This window comes from Lissotriton vulgaris, chromosome 1_1 (genome assembly GCF_964263255.1).
Source record: "Lissotriton vulgaris chromosome 1_1, aLisVul1.2, whole genome shotgun sequence".
Taxonomy (NCBI): Eukaryota; Metazoa; Chordata; class Amphibia; order Caudata; family Salamandridae; genus Lissotriton; species Lissotriton vulgaris.
The window spans coordinates 1,736,854,854-1,736,877,891 of record NC_141685.1 but is presented as its reverse complement, the minus strand read 5'-3'; positions in this window follow the sequence as shown (position 1 = coordinate 1,736,877,891).

Sequence of the window (23,038 nt, the reverse complement as noted above, 5' to 3'; positions counted from 1 at the left end):
GGGACAGGAGGTGAAGAGAACCAGCGCTCGCCATTGCGGGAAGGCAGGGGACCATCTGTTTTCACTCAGCTGAGTGTTTATATTTGCATCACACTTTCACTTTAAGTGAAAGAACCATGCAAAAATAAACACAGGTCTGAGTGAAAACAGAGGGCCCCCAAAAAGATAAGAAATTGCTTTGCAACAGCAGCAATGCAGACGACTCTGTCCGGATCGGCCGGACGAAAAGGCGAAAGGGCGTCAACAAAAAAAACTCATTTCCAATGGCAGGCAACCGTTTAGCATAAACAGTGACGCCAGCCAATGAAAATGAAGGGCGGGGCTTCAAGTCCCCTTCTCAAATCTACTCTCTTACAATGTCTCTCGCACAGCGAGCAGCGCTCTGCGCTGCAATGCCAGGTGAGACCTAATAAATGGGCAGCTCCTTCTTTTCGGCCCTTGCAGCCTCCAGTTGGGATGCTCTCCCCCATTATCTATGGGCCACTAAAGACAAGAGCTCCTTTAAACGGTGCCTAAAACACGGCTGTTCAGCCAGGCCTTCTCACTCTCTCCTCTTCTGATGGTGGTTATAGGAGTAGCCATGTGCTCTATAAAACCAAATAATAATAATAATCTGTACTTATGGAAAGTTTTAAGTTTTGTTTAAGTAATCTGAAGTATCCTACTTGTTTGATTTATTACCATATTTACGCACTCCATAAAACTGCATAATGTCTCTAAGACTTGTTTCAGGCTTCTAATTCTCACGTCTTTTTTTGGGTGTTTGTGTAGACAGATGTGCTGGCACAGCTGCATGAACTGTAGTATATCTTTTGGGATTTAGTCCTGTAGTGGCAGATGGAGTAATGCATTTGTGGTCACATTGACACCATGATGTAAAGATGTACACCTGGACATTAAACAGTAAAAATGATCTCTATAGTTGAGCACAAGTTGTTTAGACACTTTATACCACTGACCCCCTCCTTGCCTTCGATCATGTGCATGTCTCCTCTTGTAGTATATTGTACTCTAAGTTTCCTGCCTGTTTGCTTCGTGTCTATTATTGCGTTTCTGAAATATAGTCATAGTTAATTTCATGGATAATACACTATATCCCTTTAAAACAAATTCCTGCAACCTGACAATACTTTGGGGCCACTTTATTCTTTGGTGGATGCCACGACGGTGTAATCACCTGCCAAATTTAGAAATGAATGCCAAGTGGGCAGCCGTTTCTAAAGCATTGTCTGGAACTGGCGTCATGATGGTTCCTGTCAAGGATTTTAAAGTTTGATGGATGGCTCCACTAACATAAAGGAGCTGTCCATAAACATTTCTTTTTTTCAAAAGAAAAATCTTGATGCGATTTTATTTCAGAAAATAAAAAAAAATGCCTCCCTCACAATGGGCATCGGAGAGTTTTGCAAAGGCGGAGGCGGAACAGTCTTCACTGTTGCCAAACTATAACCTGCATATACATTTGACCGGCAGACTATTATATTGGTGATAAGCATACTGCTTCTCCATTTTAATGCAGTATGCTAACCCCAAATATATAAATCAGGTCTTTAATCACTGCACTAAATATTTGTATGAAACTGTATATCTACCACATATGTTCACACCCAGCGCCTATTAATCCCAGACTAAGAAACTGGAGTCAATCCAGGGAATGGTTTACCCTGAGGGTACATGACTAATGCCACTAATAATGACTGGATTACATAGCTTTGTGGGAAATTGTAATAATTGAATCGCTGGTAATTTTTATGTTATCCTCGTTTGTTCAAGGCGCATTAATATAATGGTTGGGTGACCTTGTGTCCGTGTCACCAAGGGATCATGCTGTAGAACGGGATTTTCCTTTTACAAAAACTTTAAGTTCTGTCATTTCTAGACAAGCGATTGACCCAAGCGTGCACTGGTGAGTTTCATGATAGCCCATGGCTGGAAACATGGGGCGCCAATGACTTAAAAGCAAGTGGCACAGAGGCTATGGTCTGTGATTGAGCACGTGCTATCACCAGGAGCAATGGCAGGTCAGGCACAAGTATCTGCGCTTTCTGGGCAGCATGGAGTGGTTTGCAAATTAATTAGTGTCTGTTTCCAACAATGCTGCTCATCCTATATTACAACTGTGGGAATTTTTACAAAAGTTACTCTGACATTGTTATTGCAAATAAGACTTCTAGCATCCAGCACGGCAAAATCATCATAGGAAAAGTTGAGTTTTTGCATTGAGCCATAATGTTCTTTAAAGCAGGCTGGATTGTTTTAGGCAGCTACGAAGCAGTTTGATGGGAAAGTGACAGTGTGGTGCCAAAGTGATGTGGATGTCAATCACATGTAACCATAAGTAGCACCTACTCCTTAGGCGTTGGTTTAACCATTGGTAACCTTTGCCATTGCTACTCTTGATCTCAGGGGCCTTTTAGGTTGCAGCATGCATAGAACGTAAGTAGGGCTCCTATGCCCTGATTACAATGTAAGAACTGAAATCCAATCCTGGTCCAAACATGAGTTTGAATCGGGATCAGAGTGCTGAGAAATGAATTAATTACTGCATCCCTCACAATTTAACCCATAGAACGCCTATTTACAAGTTTCTATTCTAATCAATAGGAGTACGTATAACCTTTGCATGAACCTCAACTCATTGTCAAGCTGTTTCTAATCTTACATCAGTAATCAAGAAAATAGACAATGCAATGAAGAAAAGGGGAAAAGAACAAATAAGAGAGATTTTAGTGACAGAATCCTGATGGGTCCTGAATGACCAGACGAGGAATCCTAACTTTACTACCACTAAATGCATTCTGTGAATACAAAAAGTAGTAGGTTTAGGATTATACGTCAGATTAGTTCTGTGAATCGGCCCCATGGAGTTTACGAGGATAAAAAAAATAAAGACACTTTACTTGATGATGTGCAAATGATAAAAGTTCAGTGAAACATGATTTCCACACATTATCATTTGTGTGCTATATAGTTTTATCGCTACAAGTGCATATCAGTGAAATTTTTTAGACCATTTCAATGGTAAATGTGCTGGCTGCAAATGTTAGTGTGCTATTTCAGCATGCTGTCGTAAAATATTTGTGATGGTGTGCTTCAAAATGCTCCACTGGTGACATATGAAACCTTTTTTAATTTGCTTGCCTATTGGGCGTGGGTCATTTGCTACATTATTTCTTTGTGTTATACTTGGATTTTTCACAATCTCTAAATCTTCAGTGATCACTTAGTCTTACTCACTGTGACTCACTCATACTCAATTACTGACATTTAATATCACATTATCACTCACTAACAGTCACTGACTTTCACTCTCTTTCACTTACACACATATGCTCACATACACTCATATTTGCATATACAAACACTCTCTATAACGAAGACACCTGCAAGTATGCACACAACTTATTTTGAAAAACATTTTTGCCCACTCCAGCTTACAGTGAAGGTCCCAGTCAATCAATCAATCAATCAGAAAATTTGTAGAGCACACTACTCACCTGTGAGGGTCTCAGGGCACTGGGGGGGGGGGGGGCGGGGAGGGGGTGCTGCTACTGCTCGAATAGCCAGGTCTTGATTAGCCTCCTGAAGGTTAGTAGGTCTTGAGTCTGCTGTAGGAGGATGGGGAGCGTGTTCCAGGTCTTGGCGGCGAGGTAGGAGAACAATCTGCCGCAGGAGGTCGCTCTTCGGATGCAGGGTACGAGGGCGCGGTCGGCGGAGCAGAGTTGGGGGTTCGGGGTGTAGAAGGTGAGCCGTCTCTTGAGGTATGCTTGCCCGGTGTTGTGGAGTGCCTTGTGTGCATGGGTGAGGAGCTTGAAGGTGATTCTCTTGTTGACGGGTAGCCAGTGCAGGTCTCTCAGGTGGGGTGTGATGTGGCTGTGTCGAGGGATGTCAAGGATCATGCAGGCAAAGGCATTCTGTTTGCGTTGCAGTTGTTTCAGTAGTGTGGCTGGGGCGCCTGCGTAGAAGGCGTTTCCGTAGTCTAGCCTGCTGAAGACGAGGGCCTTGGTGACCATTCTTCTTGTGTCGGTGGGGATCCACCTGTAGATCTTGCGGAGCATGCAGAGGGTGTTAAAGCAGGAGGACGAGACAGCGTTGACTTATTTGGTGATGGAGAGAGTTGAGTCGAGGATGAACCACAGGTTGCGTGTGTGGTCGGTGGGTGTCGGTGCTGCTCCAAGGGTGGTCAGACATCATGAGTCGTCCCAGGCACCAGTAGTGCTTGAACATTTTTCAGGGTGGGTGTGTTGCCATCACTGTAAGATTGACTGCAAGTGAGTGAGAATGAATGAGTTTGAAGGAGTGTTAGAGAGTGTGAGATTGTAAGTCAAATGAGTGAGAGTGACAGTGAGTGAGATAAAAGAGTTAGTGAGAGAAAGAATGAGTGCAAGTAAGTGTGAGTGAGAAATTATGACTGTCAAAGTTGAATAAGAGTGAGTGTAAATGAGTGAAAAATGTGTGAGGCAGAGTCAATCAATCAGGGAATTGTAAATGCGCTACTCACCCGTGAGACTCTCAAGGCGCCGAGGGGAGGGTCTGCAGATCTGTTTAGCCAAAGAGCCAGATCCTGAGGGCAGCAGCGGTGTGTCCATTGGGGCGTAGGGGCGTAGCCCCACCAGCCCACATGGAAGCATCACGGCCGCCGAGCAATCCTACTAGTATAAATAACAACTCAGCCGCCGGTTGCGCAGGGGGGGTGGGCGTGGCCTGCTGCAGCTTGAGTGACAGTCCACACACTCAGGCTGCAGCAGACCATAGTGGGGAACTTACAGTGCGCATGCTTGGGAAAGTTGGAAACTTTCTCAAGCATGCGCACTGTAAGTTCCCCAGCGGGACCCAGGGGTACTTGTTTGCTGCCACAGCCCGGGTTTAGAAAGGCCGACAGGGCGAGCAGCAAATATGCCTCCGTAGCCAATCCTGGCCCTGCATGCAGTGCCAGGATTGGCTGGTCCACCGGCGCAGCATCCCATTGGATGCCGCGCTTGGGGGTGAGGTCTGTCGCTGGCTCCTGTACAGTGTTTGTCTAGCTGTCGCCCTGATTGGGACCCATCGAAATCTTCTGGGGCGCGGGGGAGCACTTAATGGATAATAGCGACTTTCATGAGACCGAAAAAAGGAACCCGGAGTAGTGTCATATGGCTCAAAATTCAGAAGGCGAATTCAAACATTCACCAAAGCAACACATCTCTGTCATGCCAACTCCGGTGAGTCGAGGGAAATTGTGGGTGCAGAGAAGGTACGGGGTGCATTCCAGAGCACTGGATGAGGGGCACAGGAGTTTAGCGACGCTGGTTTAGATGCAACACTCTGCAACCCGTCCAAAGAGCCAGAGAATCTTCAGAGGTGACATACCGTTGTGCTCAGCGTAGCCCCACGAACGCGCCATGCCTGCCTCATGCTGCTGCCTCCCTCCGATTCCTGTCAGTCCTTGATAAGGCGGTGTTGTTTATACCCTCATCTCCTTCTCACCGCCGCCTTTACCTCACCCGCAGGTGGACTTGGCTCCCAGAGCTCAGGGGCGGAGAGATATCGGATAATGCTCTTTGGTCAGTGACGGCGACCAGCACTTCCGACAGTCCACTCCCACGCTCGCGAACAGCACATCCCCCGCATCAGCCTTAAGTCCTTCACCCAGGGCGCAGCCAGGATCTGGCCTCGTCTAGGAAAGAAAGCGACCGAAAGGTACAGGTGAGCGCTAGCTTTCCTTTATTTGATCGGAGGGGTCGGGTTTTACTACCTCAACACCATCAGACCTACCAACTCACCTGGTGCCACCATGTGTCACGTGATTTCGGTTTGTACTTCCCATTTTGTTGAAAGGCGTAGCTTCCTAAGGGGGAGTGGGGGAGGGGGGCAGTTGGTGTCCTACACCCCCCCTCCCTAATGAATGTATGTTTTGGTAATTACTTTGGCACAGCCAGGTGCTTTCAGTAGGTATCGTGAGGAGGGTGTCGGATTTCACAAGGAATGTTTACATCCCCACTGACAGGAACGCACACCCAGTCCCTGCGAGCTGCAACCCTCTCTGTGTTTTCAAAGTCCTCAACGGCGTTGATTATTTTACCATGTATTGTGTTTCATTCTCTCGTAGTACCCGCACCCATCACTACTGCTCTCCCTTTCTAGTGCCCCTAAAGCCCCTCTCATGCGCCTTGCTTGTCTGTAATGTACTTTCACATTCCATGCAGGAGAGATAGTTGGGAAATCCGAAGCTCACTCCCCCAAACGTAGTGACTATACAACTGGCATAGTTTTGTTGGGTGGTTAGGAAGGCGAGGGAGATGGTGCGTAGGTAAATGAGGACAGTCGTATTTTCTTATTGTGCTGTGTATTGGACAGCCTCTAGGCGCTGGAAAGTGTCCGCCCAAGATTGGGAAGAAATGGCATGGAGGCTGGTGTTTGAAGATGTCTTTGAAGGTTGGAAGAGGGGGAGAAAATGGTGATACGTTTTAAGACTCAGTGGGAAGAATGTTGAAAGAGCCGGTTTAAGGAGCAGAAAAGGGGCAACAACGTAGGCCCAGAAAAGTGAAGAGGCTGCTAGAAGTGGTGGTTTATTATTCCAAGGAGTGTTAATGGTATGAGAATGACCAGAGGTAGTATGGGGGTGGGTGAGTTGGTGTGAGGGGTAGACCAGGTGAAACGACGGTTAGTGGTTGTGTTTGGCATTTAGAAGTTATTATTATTTTTATATGTAAGTATTTATATTGACATTGCAAAGGAAACACTGAGCGGTATACCAATGTGCGACTGAAGTACCAATGTGCGACTTAAGCGTGACATACATATTCCAACCTTCCTCTGCTCGATAATACAGCTGGTGCCTGCTTTATTGGCACTGTAGGAATGATACCCCCCATGTTGCCAGGATGACTGGTATTTATTTAAAGTCTTATTGTCTGAATTCAGCACCTGAGCATAATAGGATGGAATGTATGAAGCTCTGTGGTTATACTGAATAAGCAGCTACCTATGTTATGCCATCTATTAATGTAATAACTGCACTTTCACAATTGCTTTATTAACCTTCCTACTTTCTCAAATTTGCTTGAAAATGCACGATTTTTCTTCTTTTTTTTCAAAATTTTCTTGCTACGGTGCTGTATGCAAATCACTTTACGCCCCACCACTTTCAAATGTCACCCACCACCCCTGCCTGAGGGTCTTCCTGAAGGTGTTCTGGGATGGGGCACGTCTGATATCTGCCTGTAGCTCAATCCAGGTCTTGGCTGCAATATGAGAGAAGGATCTTCCACCTGCTCTGGCTCTGTGTATGCGCGGCGTTTCGGCCAAAGCGAGGTTGGAAGATCAGAGGTACGTGGAAGTTGATTCTGTTGTTGAAGTATTTGGGTTTGTTGTTGTGTAGGCATTTGTAGGCATGATTGAGGATTTTGAAAGTGACTCTGTTATAATGTGAGCTTTCTCTCCTTTCCTTGCCTTCTCGTGCTTGCCAGCACGAGAGCTCTCTCAACCTGCATTCCAGAATCCTGCTCCCCAGTCGTGAGGATTCCTAGAACGTCAGATCGGACGTTGGCTTCCTCACGACTGGATGGCTCTGGCTGTGGGTGTTTTCTTCCTGGAATAAAGCTTAAATAAACCAAGCTTAAACCTACGCAAGTTTCCTGAGTACAGTTATTCAACATATTGGCGACGATCGGGATTTCTGCACCCACGCCAATCAACTCGCCTGAATCGGACTCCTCGCCTCCTCAGCTGAGCCCGCCTCCAGTCCATCTTCACCAGGTCGTATGCTTTCTGGACATTTCTCCTGTCCTTTTCCTGCCTCAAAGTGCGGAAATTGACTGCTTTCACCGCCTGTTTCCCTGGCGCTGTGTTTAGCAGTTACTCTCTCGCGCCCAGCCGCGCGCAACGTTCCGACTGCCTGCTCGCGCTTCCACACGCGCACGTCACAAAGCAAGCTCCACCACCCTTAGAGACTTACGTCTCCCCGTCTCCCTGACGACGACGCCGGCGGCCATTTTAAGCCTGCTCCAAAGCCTTCGTTCTATTGCGCTTTATTTCCACGTTACACAGTGCGTTTTACACGCTTTTTCTTCAGCGCTTTAAATTCCTTCACAGCGATAGGCACGCTCTTTGCCTACCACGCTCATACTTCACAGCGATAGGCACGCTCATTGCCTACCAAGTTCATACTTCACAGCGATAGGCACGCTCATTGCCTACCAAGTTCATTCGTCACAGCGATAGGCACGCTCATTGCCTACCACTTTCATTTATCACAGCAATTTGCACGCTTGTTACCTACCATTTCCATTTGTCACAGCGATAGGCACGCTCATTGCCTACCACGTTTGTTTTCATCAGCGATAGGCACGCTCATTGCCTACCACGTTTGTTTTCATCAGCGATAGGCACGCTCATTGCCTACCACGTTTGTTTTCATCAGCGATAGGCACGCTCATTGTCTACCACGTTTGTTTTCATCAGCGATAGGCACGCTCATTGCCTACCACGTTTACTTTCATCAGCGATTGGCACGCTTCATTGCCACCATATTTATTTGTTCTTCTTCATTGCTTTTCCAAGTCATCAGCGATAGGCACGCTTCCTGCCTATCACTCATTTCAACCTATCATTTTTACAATATTTTTTCACGCTCTTCTTCCATTTCATCAATACAATGGCTTCTGGCCAACAGTTTCAAACACCAGCTCCTTTTCTACAAACTCCTGGCAAACCTACTCTCGCTTGGCGCAACTGGCTAAAAGGCTTTGAAAATTATTTAGTAGCCATTGATGCCACTAAGTACGATCCTCCTCGCAAGGTTGCCATTCTCTATGGTTGTCTGGGAGTTGCTTCTCAACAAGTTTTTGAAAATTTACCGCTTGTTGCTTCTCCTGCTGGTGAAGCTGGTGACAACTGGGATGCTTTCCAAGAAGCCATTGCTCGTCTTAACAAACAATATGATGATGAGCCCAGCATTGTATTGGAACGCCATAACTTCTTCAAACGAAGACAAAGTATTGATGAATCTGTTGAGGATTACATTGCTCAACTTAGAATTTTAGCTTCTACTTGTGACTTTGGTGCTAGTACAGATACCTCTATCAGAGATCAATTTATATTTGCTTGCCATTCAAAACAAATCCAAGAACGTCTCTTAAGTTGCAAAAATCCTTCTTTAACCGAAACCATTGATATTGCCAAAGGAATTGAGCGTGCAACTTATTCTTCCAGGATTTTACAAGAGAGCACTTCTCAACCTTCTGTTCATCTAGTTGAACAATCCTTTGGTTTCACTTCCATTGACCTTGTCAACAGTTCTTCAAGACAACCAAATAGAAAACCTCTCATTTGTTACAGATGCGGATCCAGGAACCATCTTGGCAATTCTCCCACGTGTCCTGCCTCTGGCAAAAAGTGCTCCTCCTGCAAGAAAATTGGTCATTTTCCTTCTGTCTGCAGGGGTCGTAAGAGATTCACTAGAGTCAATAACATTGAGATCCAAGAAAATATAGAGTCTTGTTCCTCCAGACTCAATGATGTCATGTTATCGATTGAATGTGATTCACTTGAGTTTACCAAAATCAAGAGTCCTTTGTGTGAATTGCTAATTGGTACAATCACTATCCAGGTTAAAGCTGATTCTGGTTCCCCCATCACCATTGTGTCTGACCTCACATTTTATGCAAATTGGCCTAAAGTTGTTCTTTCTAAATCTGATCTCCATCTCAAAGCATTTGGCGAAAAAGACATTGATATGTTGGGCTTCTTTTATTCCAACATCGCTTGTCTTGGTAGATACACTTTCACCAAAGTTTATGTTGCCCTCAAGGGCAGGGACGTCGTAGGCTGGTTCGACTTAGCCAGAATGGGCTTGATTCTCAGACCTGGTTCTGACCAACCCATCGCCTTAGGCGACATCCCTCATGACTATTACACCAGTCATGATTCTGGGAACTTTGACATTTCTGATCTTTCCTTTCCCATTGTTAAAATTGACTCCTTGCTGAGTTCTTTTCCAAACTTATTTCAAAACAAGGTTGGCACTGTGATTGGTTTTAAACATGAAATTCGTCTCAAACCCAATGCTCAACCAGTTGTCCACAAGGTTCGCCCTCTTCCCTTGAGCGCTAGAGACGAACTTAAATGTGTTCTCAAAAACCTTTGTGACGAAGGAATCATTGCTCCCTGCGATTCCTCTGAATGGGTTTCCCCCATTGTCCTAGTTCGCAAGAAGACCGGAGAGGTTAGGTTATGTGCCGATTTACGCTCCCTAAACAATAATATCATTGTTGATTGTCATCCTCTCCCCAAAATTCACGACCTTTTGGCTAATCTGGGTGGGGCTAAATTCTTCTCCCTCCTCGATCTTAGATCCGCCTATCACCAAATTCCCTTATCCCTCAGGTCTCAGGAGTTAACAACCTTCGTCACCCCCTTCGGTGCGTTCAAGTACCTTAGGCTTCCCTTTGGTTTGGCCTCTGCAGCCAGCATTTTCCAAAAACTAATGGACAACCTCTTTCAAGATATCCCTGGCGTACAAGCCTACCAAGACGACATTTTGGTCTACGCCAATGACTCTTTTCAGCACAATCAAACCCTCAATACCGTGTTACAAGTCCTAGAAAAAGCTGGCATGACTGTTAGACACGATAAGTGTAAATTTGGTGTCCAAGAGTTGGATTACTTGGGTCACTCCCTTTCTCCCAATGGCATTAAACCCAAGTTTTCTTTAATCAAAGCCATTCGTGATGCTGCACCCCCCAAGGATCGTGATGCACTTCGCTCTTTCCTTGGCTTATCTGAATATTACGCCAGGTTCGTTCATGGCTACGCTCAAATTGTTGAACCTTTAAGAACACTCTTAAGAAAAGGTGTAAAATTCGTTTGGTCTCAAGACTTGCAAAGAGTTTTTGAGCAAGTCAAAAAGATCATCAAAGACTCACCTGCTTTGAACCCCTTTTGTGACGGCTCTATGTGCTTTATCACTGTAGACGCCAGTCTTACCGGTTTGGGTGCTGTCCTGGGTCAGTGGGTTGAGGGCAAAGAACACACAGTTGCCTTCGCTTCCAGAACCCTTCTTCCAGCTGAAACCAGGTACAGCACAATTGAAAGAGAAGCCCTTGCTTGCGTCTGGGCTATTCAAAAGTTCAAATCCTACATTTGGGGTCGCGAATTCGAAATCTACACAGATCACAAGCCACTCATGCATATGCTCTCTGACAGTGCCTCTAACAGAGCTTCCGCTAGACTTGTTTGTCTCCTTTCCAAGCTTCACGAATTTCACTTTGTCATCAAACACATCTCCGGAGGTAAAAATTTCAGGGCCGATTGCCTCTCTAGAATGTCTCTTACTGATGATTCTATTGTTAATGATGATGTTGAGTGCGTTGTTGCCACCATTGACGCAGTTGCCGAATGTCAACCTATTTCTGAAGCAGAATGGAATACAGCTTATGCCAATGATCCTGTTCTCTGTAAAGTTAAGAATTTTATTGTCCACAAATGGCCCGAACGTAGAACCTTATCCTCTGATCTTAAAGGTTTTGCTAATGTTTCGGAGGAACTTTCTTTGGTCAATGATATGGTTATGCGCAATGATCTATTTGTTCCCCCTCAATCTGTTCGTGATCTCATCATTCGCTCTGCTCATCAGGGTCACCTCGGCATCTCTAAGACCTGCCAGCGCGTCAAACAATTTTACTGGTGGCCTTCTATGGACTCTCACATTAGAAAGATGATTGACAATTGCACCCAGTGCATCCTTTCTGATAAACATTGGAAGACCCTTTCCACACCCTTATGTCCCGTTTCTCTACCGGCTGGCCCGTGGGACAAAGTAGCCTTGGACTTTTCTGGTCCTTATGATATCTTACCCTCTGAACACAAGATTCTCATACTCCTTGTTGATTATTATTCCAAATGGCTGTATTATTCTTTTTGCAATTCTGCTTCTACTGACAATGCCATTAATTTCTTACAGTCTGTCTTTGATATTGAAGGTTTTCCCAAATCCATCGTTACTGACAACGGAACTCATTTTGTCTCTCAAAAGATGTGTTCTTTTCTCAAACGTAACGATATTTTTCATCACAAAGTTGCCTTGTACTCCCCCTCTTCAAATGGCCTTGTCGAGAGATGCAATCGCATTATCAAGGAGGGTGTCCAAACTGCCATTTCCTCTCGGCTTGACCCCCTACTCTTCGTTCATGACAAAGTGTGGGCCTATAACACTTCTCCGCATTCGACTACCGGGGTCTCACCCTTTAGCTTACTCAGAAAAAGAAGTGTTCATTCTGTTCTTAATCCCAGTTGGTTGCATAAGAATGTTGGTTTATCTGGCTCTTCTTTTTCTGTTCAAGATCGTGTGTCTGCCAAACAATTGTCTATGAAATCTCGTTTTGATCAAGGTAAACATTCTGTTGATCAGCCTTTACAAAAAGGAGATATTGTCATTATCAAAAACCCCAAAAGAGTTTCTAAGGGCTTGTCCAAATTCTCATTCCCAAATCTGGTCACACAAGTTAGTAAAACCTCAGCCCTTCTTGATGACGGTGGATGGTGGAACAAACGAGTTCTTGTCAAGATCTCTCCTCTTCAAGCCAACGTCATCAAGGAACATGCCACTTCAGATTCTGAGCATTGTGATTGGTTTGACTTTCTTTACCCCCAAACACTTTCCAACAAACCTGTTTCTGAAACTGTACAACCTGTTTCCGAAACTGTTTCTGCAACCTCCACGTCCACTATGGACACTTCTCCTACTCCCTCATCCCTTACACCTGATGCCCTTCCCACCATCTCCTCTTTGCCACCCTCCTCTGCCTCCGAGGAGCTTTCCCTTCCACACGCTTCGTCTTCTCATGAAACTTCTGAAGTGGCAAATAAAAGGGCATTTCGTTTGAAACAGCTATCTTGCAGGTTGAGAGATTATGTTTTAGAATAATGTTGCTTAACCCTGCACTTGCTTAAGTTTACTGCTTAAACTCTTGTTTGCTTTTGTTTGTTTGCATTGTTTCTCTTCTTAGTGGGAAAGATGTTATAATGTGAGCTTTCTCTCCTTTCCTTGCCTTCTCGTGCTTGCCAGCACGAGAGCTCTCTCAACCTGCATTCCAGAATCCTGCTCCCCAGTCGTGAGGATTCCTAGAACGTCAGATCGGACGTTGGCTTCCTCACGACTGGATGGCTCTGGCTGTGGGTGTTTTCTTCCTGGAATAAAGCTTAAATAAACCAAGCTTAAACCTACGCAAGTTTCCTGAGTACAGTTATTCAACAGACTCTTTTCTCAACGGGGAGCCAGTGGAAACTTCGTAGGTGTTGGCTGATGTGTTTGTATCATGCCAAAGAGGAGTTCGGGATCTGGAGGCAAGAGATGGCACAGCGGAGCTGCGGGGAGGGAGTGGACTCAGACCGAGGGTGAGTGATAATAAATGAGAGTGAGTGAGAATTAGGTAGTGTGTGTAATAGTGAGTGCAAGAGAGTGAGTGGAGTGACAATGAATGAGTGAGTGCAAGTTTTCTTGTTAGTCTACGGATTGTCCTGGTATAGTAATGGTAGTTCTTGTCTAATAGAGGCCCCCATGGTAAAACACTGGCGCTGACAATCCTTAGTATGACAATAACTTGTGACTAATTATTGGCAGAGTGAAGGTAATTTTTGGCGTTTACTAATTACTATTACTTGCACTCTGAAGGTATTAGGTCTTAGCCTAAGGGTATTATACTGGTAATTCCACACTAGAGGTGATTCTTGGCACCTTTGGAAAAATGCTGGAGCTGTCATACTTGAAAAAATTCGTGGTATGGGGCACCTGTAGCAAAATGCAGACACTAGCACTTTGGAGGTAAATACTGTTGTCATAGATGCCATTTAGTGGTCAACAGGGATCTGAGCTGCACTCCTGGCTTGCCTCTAGTGACCTTGGTGCTGCCTTTGTGGTGCCTGGCCTGCGAGGCCAGGAACACTGGCAGCTCATCCTTATGGATGACGGTTGTGGCTCCCCTCGTCTTGTTTTGTGCCTATTTTGGATTACAAGAATGCAGTACAATTACCTGGAATGGGACCATCTATGGCAGCTGCGGTGAGCAAAACAAATGCTTTAAAATATAAGTTGTGTGTGTGCCCTGCTGGTGCCAGCTTTTTTATGTGAGGGAGAGCGTACATACTTGTAAAATCTACATGTATTTGCAAGCATTTGTGTATAAGTGAAAGCGAGTGAATCAGTGGCAGGTAGTATGTGATAATGTATAAGATTAAGTGTCAGTAAGTGAGCATAAGTGTGTCAGAGTGAGTGAGACTGAGTAAGAGTAAGAGTGACTGCAAGTGAGAGGATGAATGGGTGTTAAATAGTGTTAGTGAGTGTGAGAATCAATGTAAGTGAAAATGAATCACAGTGATAGTGAGTGAGGGAGAGGCCTCACTCCAGTGACCCAGTTTAAAAAGTACCTGTTCACTCCTATTGACCACTACATGGTATACTGCCACAACAGCGCTCGTGCTGCTTACCTCCTGGTGAAGGGAGTAGTCTTTCACTGCTATGAGGGTAGAGCTTTAGGTGCCCCTCTTGGTCCAACAAGTCCGCAATCCATGAGAGAGGCCTATGTCATAGCACACCTGTTTGCCTATGACAACAAATATGAATATTAGGGACCCAGACATTAGTACAGTTGGGCACTTAAGGCAGGAGTGCACATCCATTACCATGCAGAGGAGGTTTCTGTCCCAACAGACACCCCTCCCAGATTAGAACACCTGTGGTTCAATCCAGCTCTATGCTCCATCACAAAGTCTAACCGTTCGAAAGAAATAGACGATTTCAACAACTTGGTATTCTTTCCCTTCATAGCCATCAACCATTGCAGTGGCTTAAAATCAGTTTGCACCACAAACTTAGTGTATTAGAAATAAGGCCAGAACGTACACCAGGCCCACACTATGGCAAAGCATTCCTTCTCAATAGCTGCTCAGTTGTGTTCTCTGGGTAGTAATCTCCTGAAATAAAGAATACCAAACACTGTCTGTCTCTGTCATCCAGTTGAGTTAACATCACTCCAACTCCTTTGTCAGAGGTAAAGCTGTAGTCTTGTGCTTTTAGCTCACATGCAGTGCATAACGTCTACTTCAGTTTCCCAAATGATTTCTAACACTCTACAATCTATATCACTTCCCTGGGCTCCTTCCTACAGGTCAAAGCAGTCAATGGGGCAACTATGTTTTCTTAGTTCACGACAAAGCTCTGGTAATACCTGGTGAGTCCTAGAAAGGCAATCACTTCAGTCTTGGTAATTGGTACTTCACACTCCATCACACACCGAATTTGCATCCAATGGCTGAATCTTCCCGTTCCCCACCTCATAAGCAAGTTAGACTACAGAGGACTGGCCAATTTGGCACTTGGTTGTCTTGATGGTCAGTTTTGCCTCCTTTATCCTAGCCAACACCTGTCCTAGGTCTCTCAGGGGGTCCTGAAATAATTTGCTGAACATCACACAATTTGCTGGATAACATAATGTCATCAAGTAAGCCACACAGAACTCTTTCGGCCCTGTAAGAAAATGGTTCACCAGGCACTGGAAAGTGGCAGGGGCATTCTTTAACCCAAAAGGCACCACCATAAACTGATACAGCCCCTCTCGTTTACAAAATGCAGTAATCCCCTTTCCATTCGGCGACAAAGCAATCAGCAAATATCCACTGGTCAGGTTCAAGGTGCGTAAGTACTTTGCATCACCTAACCGATCTACAAGCTTATCTGCTCTTGGTAGTGGATGGAGAACGGTTTTGGTTACCTTAATGAGGGTTTGATAGTAAACACAGAAACTCATTTCAGTAGACCCTTGCTTTGGTGCTAGAACCACAGAGCTGGACCAAGGATTATGAGATCTCTCAATGACCCACAGGTCCAACATTTTGTATCCTTGAACCTGGTTAGACATTCTGTACCAATGTGCAACATTCCGTCCATCACCTTGTGTGGTTTGCTGTTCGCCCAATGTGGGAAGGGTATGCCCAGACGTGGGTCCTGTGCTCACTACACCACTGGAATCAAGCTATCCTGGCTGATGACGGCTGATAGCCAGAAACCAGTCCTAGGATGCTTGTTTCCGGTCCAGGGAAGACATGGCTTGGCAGTTCGGGCTGGACTGCTCCCATGAGGCACAGGGTAAACACTGATTTGCACATGGCCATGTGTGATCTGGGGTGGTGTGGTGAGCAAAATAACGATGGATTAAACCCAGATCTGTGACTGGGGGTGAATAATTAGCTAATGTGCTACATTCCGTCCATCACCTTGTGTGTTTTGCTAGACCTTCTGTACATCCTGCCATGAACTGGCAGACTGTCAACGGTATCTATGTCATGCACACAGACAGGTGTCAATCCTGAGTCAGCGAGAAGAGGTTAGGAAATCATTCCAACACCGTTTCACTTTCTCTCAGCAGCTCAGGCACTAACTCAAGGGCTAACTGAACTACTTCCACATTGCAATTCTTCATGTCACTATGCAGCAAGTCAAGAAGAGGCTCTCCATCTTCTTCTACACCCTCTGTCATAGCCAAGACATTAACTTTGTAGTCTCTCTAGACATAACACTTTAGCCTCTTCACCTGGAACACCCACCTTGGCTCCCTCATGGCACCTGTGTCCACTATGTAGTTAACTTAAAAAAAACCTAGACCATCCTGCAAACCAGTCAGTGTCGCTTTCTGGGCATACCATTCGTTCCTAAGCACTCGGCTGGCCTGAATGTTTTCTTTTGCCTAACTCATGTATTGAGCCATCAACTTTCTGAGGTCAATCACCTAGTCCACCAGATCCTTTTTTGGAGATTCTAGGTTCCTTCCCACCTTTCTCTGATTAAGGTTAGAGGACCCAGAACTGGACGTCCATAAAGAAGCTCAAAGGGACTGAGCCCTACCCCCTTCTTCTCAAACGCTTAGTAGGCAAGGTAGGAGAAGATCCCACTTTTTTCTGTGGTTCTCTGGCTGAGTTTCCAAAGGCTCTTCAGTGTCTTGTTAAACTGCTTCACCAAACCATTGGTTGTGGGTGGTATGCTGTGGAGAAGTGGTATGTTACAGCAGCATACTACCACATCTTCCTCATTGAAGAAGAGATGAAGTTGGTTCTGCAGTCAGAAACTACTATCCTTGGAAATCCAACCCTTAACTGATCCCCAGGACAACTCTTGCTACCCACCGTGCATTCATGCTCCTCAGAGGTACAGCTTTAGGGTACCTGGTGGTGTATTGTACCACAACCAAGAATAATTGTTGTCTGACTGTGAGGATGTGTCGAATGGACCAACTATGTCTATTCCCACCCGCTCAAATGGAGCACCTACAACTGGTAGAAGCACTAACTGCATTAGTCCTCCCTCCTGTCTTGCCACTCATCTGACAAGTGGGACAGGCTGCATAACCTCTCCATGACTCTGAGCAGCCCTGTAAAATAGAACAGAGGGTCCAGCCTATTCTGGGTTTTTCTAATCCCTAAGTGTCCTGCTAAGGGCACTTCATGGACCAGTGACGGCAGGAAGTTCCTGTGCACAAATGTAATCACTGGCCTCTTGCTAATTCTTGGCTCAGTATTTACCAGCTCACTATTATGAAGTAGGCCATCCTCTCAGCCAACATAGTGTTTCATGACCACTCCTTTGCTGAGCTGTTCCTGGGCTTTCTTCTGAAGTCCCACAAGCCTTGTCGGAATCTTCTAGAACAGGCCCTCTGTCAATTAGCAAACCCTCAGTCTTCCGAGTCTGCCCTTTCATACAAATCAGGAATGATCCCAGCCCCTCTCTGAGACTGAAGTGTACCCATTGCTCTGGTCAACCCAGCTGACGTTGTCCAGGTCACAAAGGCCTTTGGTCCTGGCTCCAAGTCAGTGCCAATCAAATCACTGCCCGAGAGATTTCCGGCACCTTGCTTTTCCACTACCCCAACATAAATCATGGCTGTCTTGCATTAAGCGTAGTGTCAATACTGTCAAGTAGATTCTCCTATCCCCCTCCACTGGTTACCAAGCCTGTGTCCTTGGTTCCAGGGAGTATCTCCTTAGACTTAAGGTACTTACTCTCAACCATGGTGTAGAAAGCTCTAGGATCCCTCGGGACAGGCACTTTCCTCCCAATGATTCTTACTACATGCATAAATCCAATTGTGTTAGGATGAATGTTCTTCAAAGCATCTGGTTCCCTTTGCCAAATGTCCATAGCTACTAGACTGAGCACATAATAAAGCATGTGTATTTGTAAAGCGCATATTCACCCCAAAGGTTTCTCTCAGTTACATTCACCAAAGTGTAACATACTAGCTACCACCTTGGACTTGGAAGAGCTTCCCTGCCCTCCCTTTTCATTATGCTCCTTCCCAGAAACACCATTACTATTGTCAGGGCCCTACTCAAGTCTCATGAGAATTGCCTTCGCTTTCACCCTCCAGTTCAGAACCCATCTGTGGATATTTCTTCTCCCCATTCGGCTCAGGAGAGGTGTGACGTAGCAGCCAGAGTTGCTGACTCCGGAGCACAGGGCTTCCGGTTCGATCCCCGGCGTTAGCAACAACTCAGCTCATCAACATGTGTAAGCTATTTCACGTCATAAGGGAGCTATTTCACTTAATCTCTTCTACGGCCCCCAGCACCATTCAAGTAAACCTTAAGGGGTGATATGTTTGTGCTTTACAAATATGGGTGAATTCATCTGGATTAGAATCATGCTACTTTAGTCCTTTGTGAATCTTGTAAGTTAAGTGCTTGTTGCCAACACTGCAAGTTTCTCAGAAACCCTCTTTGTCAAATCACAGAGATATTGTCTAAGTGGGGTAGAGTATTCCTCCTAGTGTGGCTCTGTCACCATTAACTAGTTAAGGGCCTGAAAGTCCTTGGCCTCGATCCCTCTTACCCATTTTTTCCAATCATGCAATGCACCATGAATCCAAGTTTCAAACGTAACACCATCTTCTCACTTGCAGTCACGAAATCTATGAAGGTACTGAGCTGGTTTCACCCAAGCCATTTAAACAGAGCTTCATTCTGTCATGTTGTCACGTTTAGGCCTGAGTAGGTACACCACCATTTTACTTGCTCACGTTTTAAAGTTGCCCTCTTTTCTTAAATGCTGACATTTATCACACATTTGCTTGCACGCCTGTGCTGGACAATATTTTCTGGAGTACCTATGCTTACATTAACACTTTTTCGTAGACATAGTGTCAAGCACCTTGAACATTCTATGTTCAGTACACAAAATGCTGTTGTTTGTTATTGTCTGCTCGGCGACCGAGCTGAAAGAATCAACAATAGCGGCCTGACTAGAACTCCGGCATGATTGCATGAGTGCTGTTTATTACATAAACTTTATCACTCTTTTTTTAAGGCAGAGGAGAATTCCCTTGACACTGCTGAAGTTGCCCCCATGCCGGAATTCCAGCCCAGCTGATTCCTGTTCACCTCCTGTGAGGAATGATACCCTGTTCTCCACCAAGACGAGTTGCCGAACAACACTTACCACAGGTAACAGGGAAGTTAGATCACTTTCAGGGATTCTGGCAGATTCCCTCAGCCTAGGCCAGCTAGCATAGGTTGCGCTCAGTTGAACATAAAATATAGCAATACTTATATACAAGTGTATATTCTCTGTAACTGCACAACGGTTGACCTGTTTTCTTCCTCACACATTCTCGTAATGCTGATCACGCTATGCTGTTTCATTCTATTGATTATTGCAGTGCAACTATTTTACGCTAGAATCATAATGCTTGTGCATTTCTTGTGTATCTCTTTGCATATTCGTGAGTTACGAAACAAAAGACTTTGAGATCTATGTCCATGATTTCCATAGGGAGCCAGAGTTGCCATGTTCTTAGGATGCACATTCCACCTGTTACCGTACAAGATTAGGGGTTAGGAACACCAAAATTAGTTTGATGGGATCATACCACACATAACAAACAATATTAGACTAGGTCCCCTCGGCAATGAGGAAGGAACGTGGCTGGTCTTAACCGATTACACACCATACCCATTTATAGTAATTCTGACAGCAGTGGAGCTACATACACTATGCACAGGTCTGGTCAGAATATATAGATGTTTGACACAATATGTGATGCAAACAATGACAATGAACACCACAAGGGCTGCTCAAGCTGCACAACCACAATTGGCTATGCCTGGAATTAGCCCAGTGACCACCAATGAAGTCATGGGTAAGGTTCCCAAAAGACAAAAAGAGATTCAGTTCTGGGTTGCATATAAAACAACTCAGCTTGAAGCAGTGTTTCCCCATACAGGACCCCTGAAAAAAATAGTATTCTCACAATATGTATGCCAATGGGGATGGCTCCCCCAGTGGAAGACAGCGCCACTTGGGGCACAGTCATTGCTGCAGCATGTACCAGAACATACGGTTCTCCCTTATTAGCTACTTTGCCAGAAGTGCTTACACAGATACAGAATAAGTAGGGGCAGCCCCTGCCCTTAATTTGAGGATCGAACTGACGGTAATTTTGCTGCAGTATCCACAATAATGCTAAGCCATATAAAAGGGGAAGCAGCAGCTTTGGCTATAAACATGTTAATCTGGGAGACCAGGAGTGTAAATTAAATAAAATTATTGAGGAAATCTATGCATGAATAGGTATAGATAATTTAGCAAACCACAGATTAAGGATAATCCTGAAAAGGATAGCTCGAAGCAGGCACACACACGTTTTTAAAAAAGAAGTGGAATAGTAAGAAAAATAAAGAAAAGACTAAAACACGGAGTGAATCTCCTCAACAGGAGTCCTCAGACAAGCACTACAATCTGTACAACCGTCATACAATTAACAAGCATTAGAAATGCAATAGGTCTCGCAGCATTAGAGTTAGTGCTTTTAGAATTGTTTATGGGTTTTTTTGTAAATCTTTAGCATGAGGTTGAGGGTGAGTGAGGGTGAGGGGTTGAGGGTGAGTGAGGGTGAGGCTGAGGGGTTGAGGGTGAGGGTGAGTGAGGGTGAGGCAGAGGGGTTGAGGGTGAGGGTGAGTGAGGGTGAGTGAGGGGTTGAGGGTGAGGGGTTGAGGGTGAGTGAGGGTGAGGGGTTGAGGGTGGGTGAGGGGTTGAGGGTGAGTGAGGGGTTGAGGGTGAGTGAGGGTGAGTGAGCGAGTGAGGGGTTGAGGGTGAGGGGTTGAGGGTGAGTGAGAGTGAGGGGTTGAGGGTGAGTGAGGTTGAGTGAGGGTGAGGGGTTGAGAGTGAGGGGTTGAGGGTGAGTGAGGGTGAGGGGTTGAGGTTGAGTGAGGGTGAGGGGTTGAGGGTGAGTGAGGGTGAGTGAGGGTGAGGGGTTGAGGGTGAGTGAGGGTGAGTGAGGGGTTGAGGGTGAGGGGTTGAGGGTGAGGGGTTGAGGGTGAGGGGTTGAGTGTGAGTGAGGGTGAGGGGTTGAGGGTGAGTGAGGTTGAGGGTGAGTGAGGGTGAGGGGTTGAGGGTGAGTGAGGGTGAGTGAGGGTGAGGGTGAGTGAGTGAGGGTGAGGGTGAGGGTGAGTGAGGGTGAGGGGTTGAGGGTGAGTGAGGGTGAGGGGTTGAGGGTGAGTGAGGTTGAGGGTGAGTGAGGGTGAGGGGTTGAGGGTGAGTGAGGGTGAGTGAGGGTGAGGGTTGAGGGTGAGTGAGTGAGGGTGAGGGGTTGAGGGTGAGGGTGAGTGAGGGTGAGGGTGAGTGAGGGTGAGGGGTTGAGGGTGAGTGAGGGTGAGGGGTTGAGGGTGAGTGAGGGTGAGTGAGGGTGAGGGGTTGAGGGTGAGTGAGGGGTTGAGGGTGAGTGAGGGTGAGGTTGGGTGAGGGGTTGAGGGTGAGTGAGGGTGAGGGGTTGAGGGTGAGTGAGGGTGAGGGGTTGAGGGTGAGTGAGGCTGAGGGGTTGAGGGTGAGTAAGGGTGAGTGAGGGTGAGGGTGAGCGAGGGTGAGGGGTTGAGGGTGAGTGAGGGTGAGAGAGTGAGGGTGAGTGAGGGTGAGGCTGAGGGGTTGAGGGTGAGTGAGGGTGAGTGAGGGGTTGAGGGTGAGGGGTTGAGGGTGAGTGAGGGTGAGGGGTTGAGGGTGAGTGAGGGTGAGGGGTTGAGGGTGAGTGAGGGTGAGGGGTTGAGGGTGAGTGAGGGTGAGGGGTTGAGGGTGAGTGAGGGTGAGTGAGGGTGGGTGAGGGGGTGAGGGGGTGAGGGGGTGAGGGATTGAGGGTGAGTGAGGGTGAGGGGTTGAGGGTGAGTGAGGGTTAGTGAGGGTGAGGGTGAGTGAGGGTGAGGGTGAGTGAGGGGTTGAGGGTGAGTCAGAGTGAGGGTGAGTGAGGGTGAGTGAGGGTGAGGGTGAGTGAGGGTGAGTGAGGGTGAGTGTGATTTAGGGTGAGTGTGAGTTAGGGTGAGTGAGTTAGGGTGAGGGGTTGAGGGTGGGTGAGGGTGAGGGGTTGAGGGTGAGTGAGAGTGAGGGTGAGTGAGGGTGGGTGAGGGTGAGTGAGGGTGAGGGGTTGAGGTTGAGGTGTTGAGGGTGAGTGAGGGTGAGGGCGAGTGAGGTGTTGAGGGTGAGTGAGGGTGAGGGTGAGGGGTTGAGGGTGAGGGTAGGTGAGGGGTTGAGGGTGCAATCGATAGAGTGAGGGCGATAAATAGATACATATAGTGAGGGCGATAGATAGAGTGAGGGCCAAAGAGTGAGTGCGATAGATAGATACATAGAGTGAGGGCGGTACCATCGGACGCTTGTTCAATGTATGCTGCCTGAAAAAAAAAAAAAAAAAGAATACCTTGCACAAAATTCTGGAAATATCGAACACTATTGGGGAATGTGAGAGTAAGAGAAGCAAGTGAAATATATACATGAATGACAGATAATTTAAACTTTTTTACACTCATTGTTCAACATTCGGTGGGTCTTTCTGCCTATAAAATAAGGACCTAAATACAGGGCCCCAAAAGGGACCCGTTTCAAAGTCCTGAGAAGAGAGCACTGTCCTTGATTTTCGCCCTGTATTTCAAAACAGTATTTTAACTCTAAAAGTGCACCACTTAAAAAGCACTAAGGACCTTCATCTCTATAATGGTCGCTGCTCTCATGCTTTGCACTTGTCCTAGATTT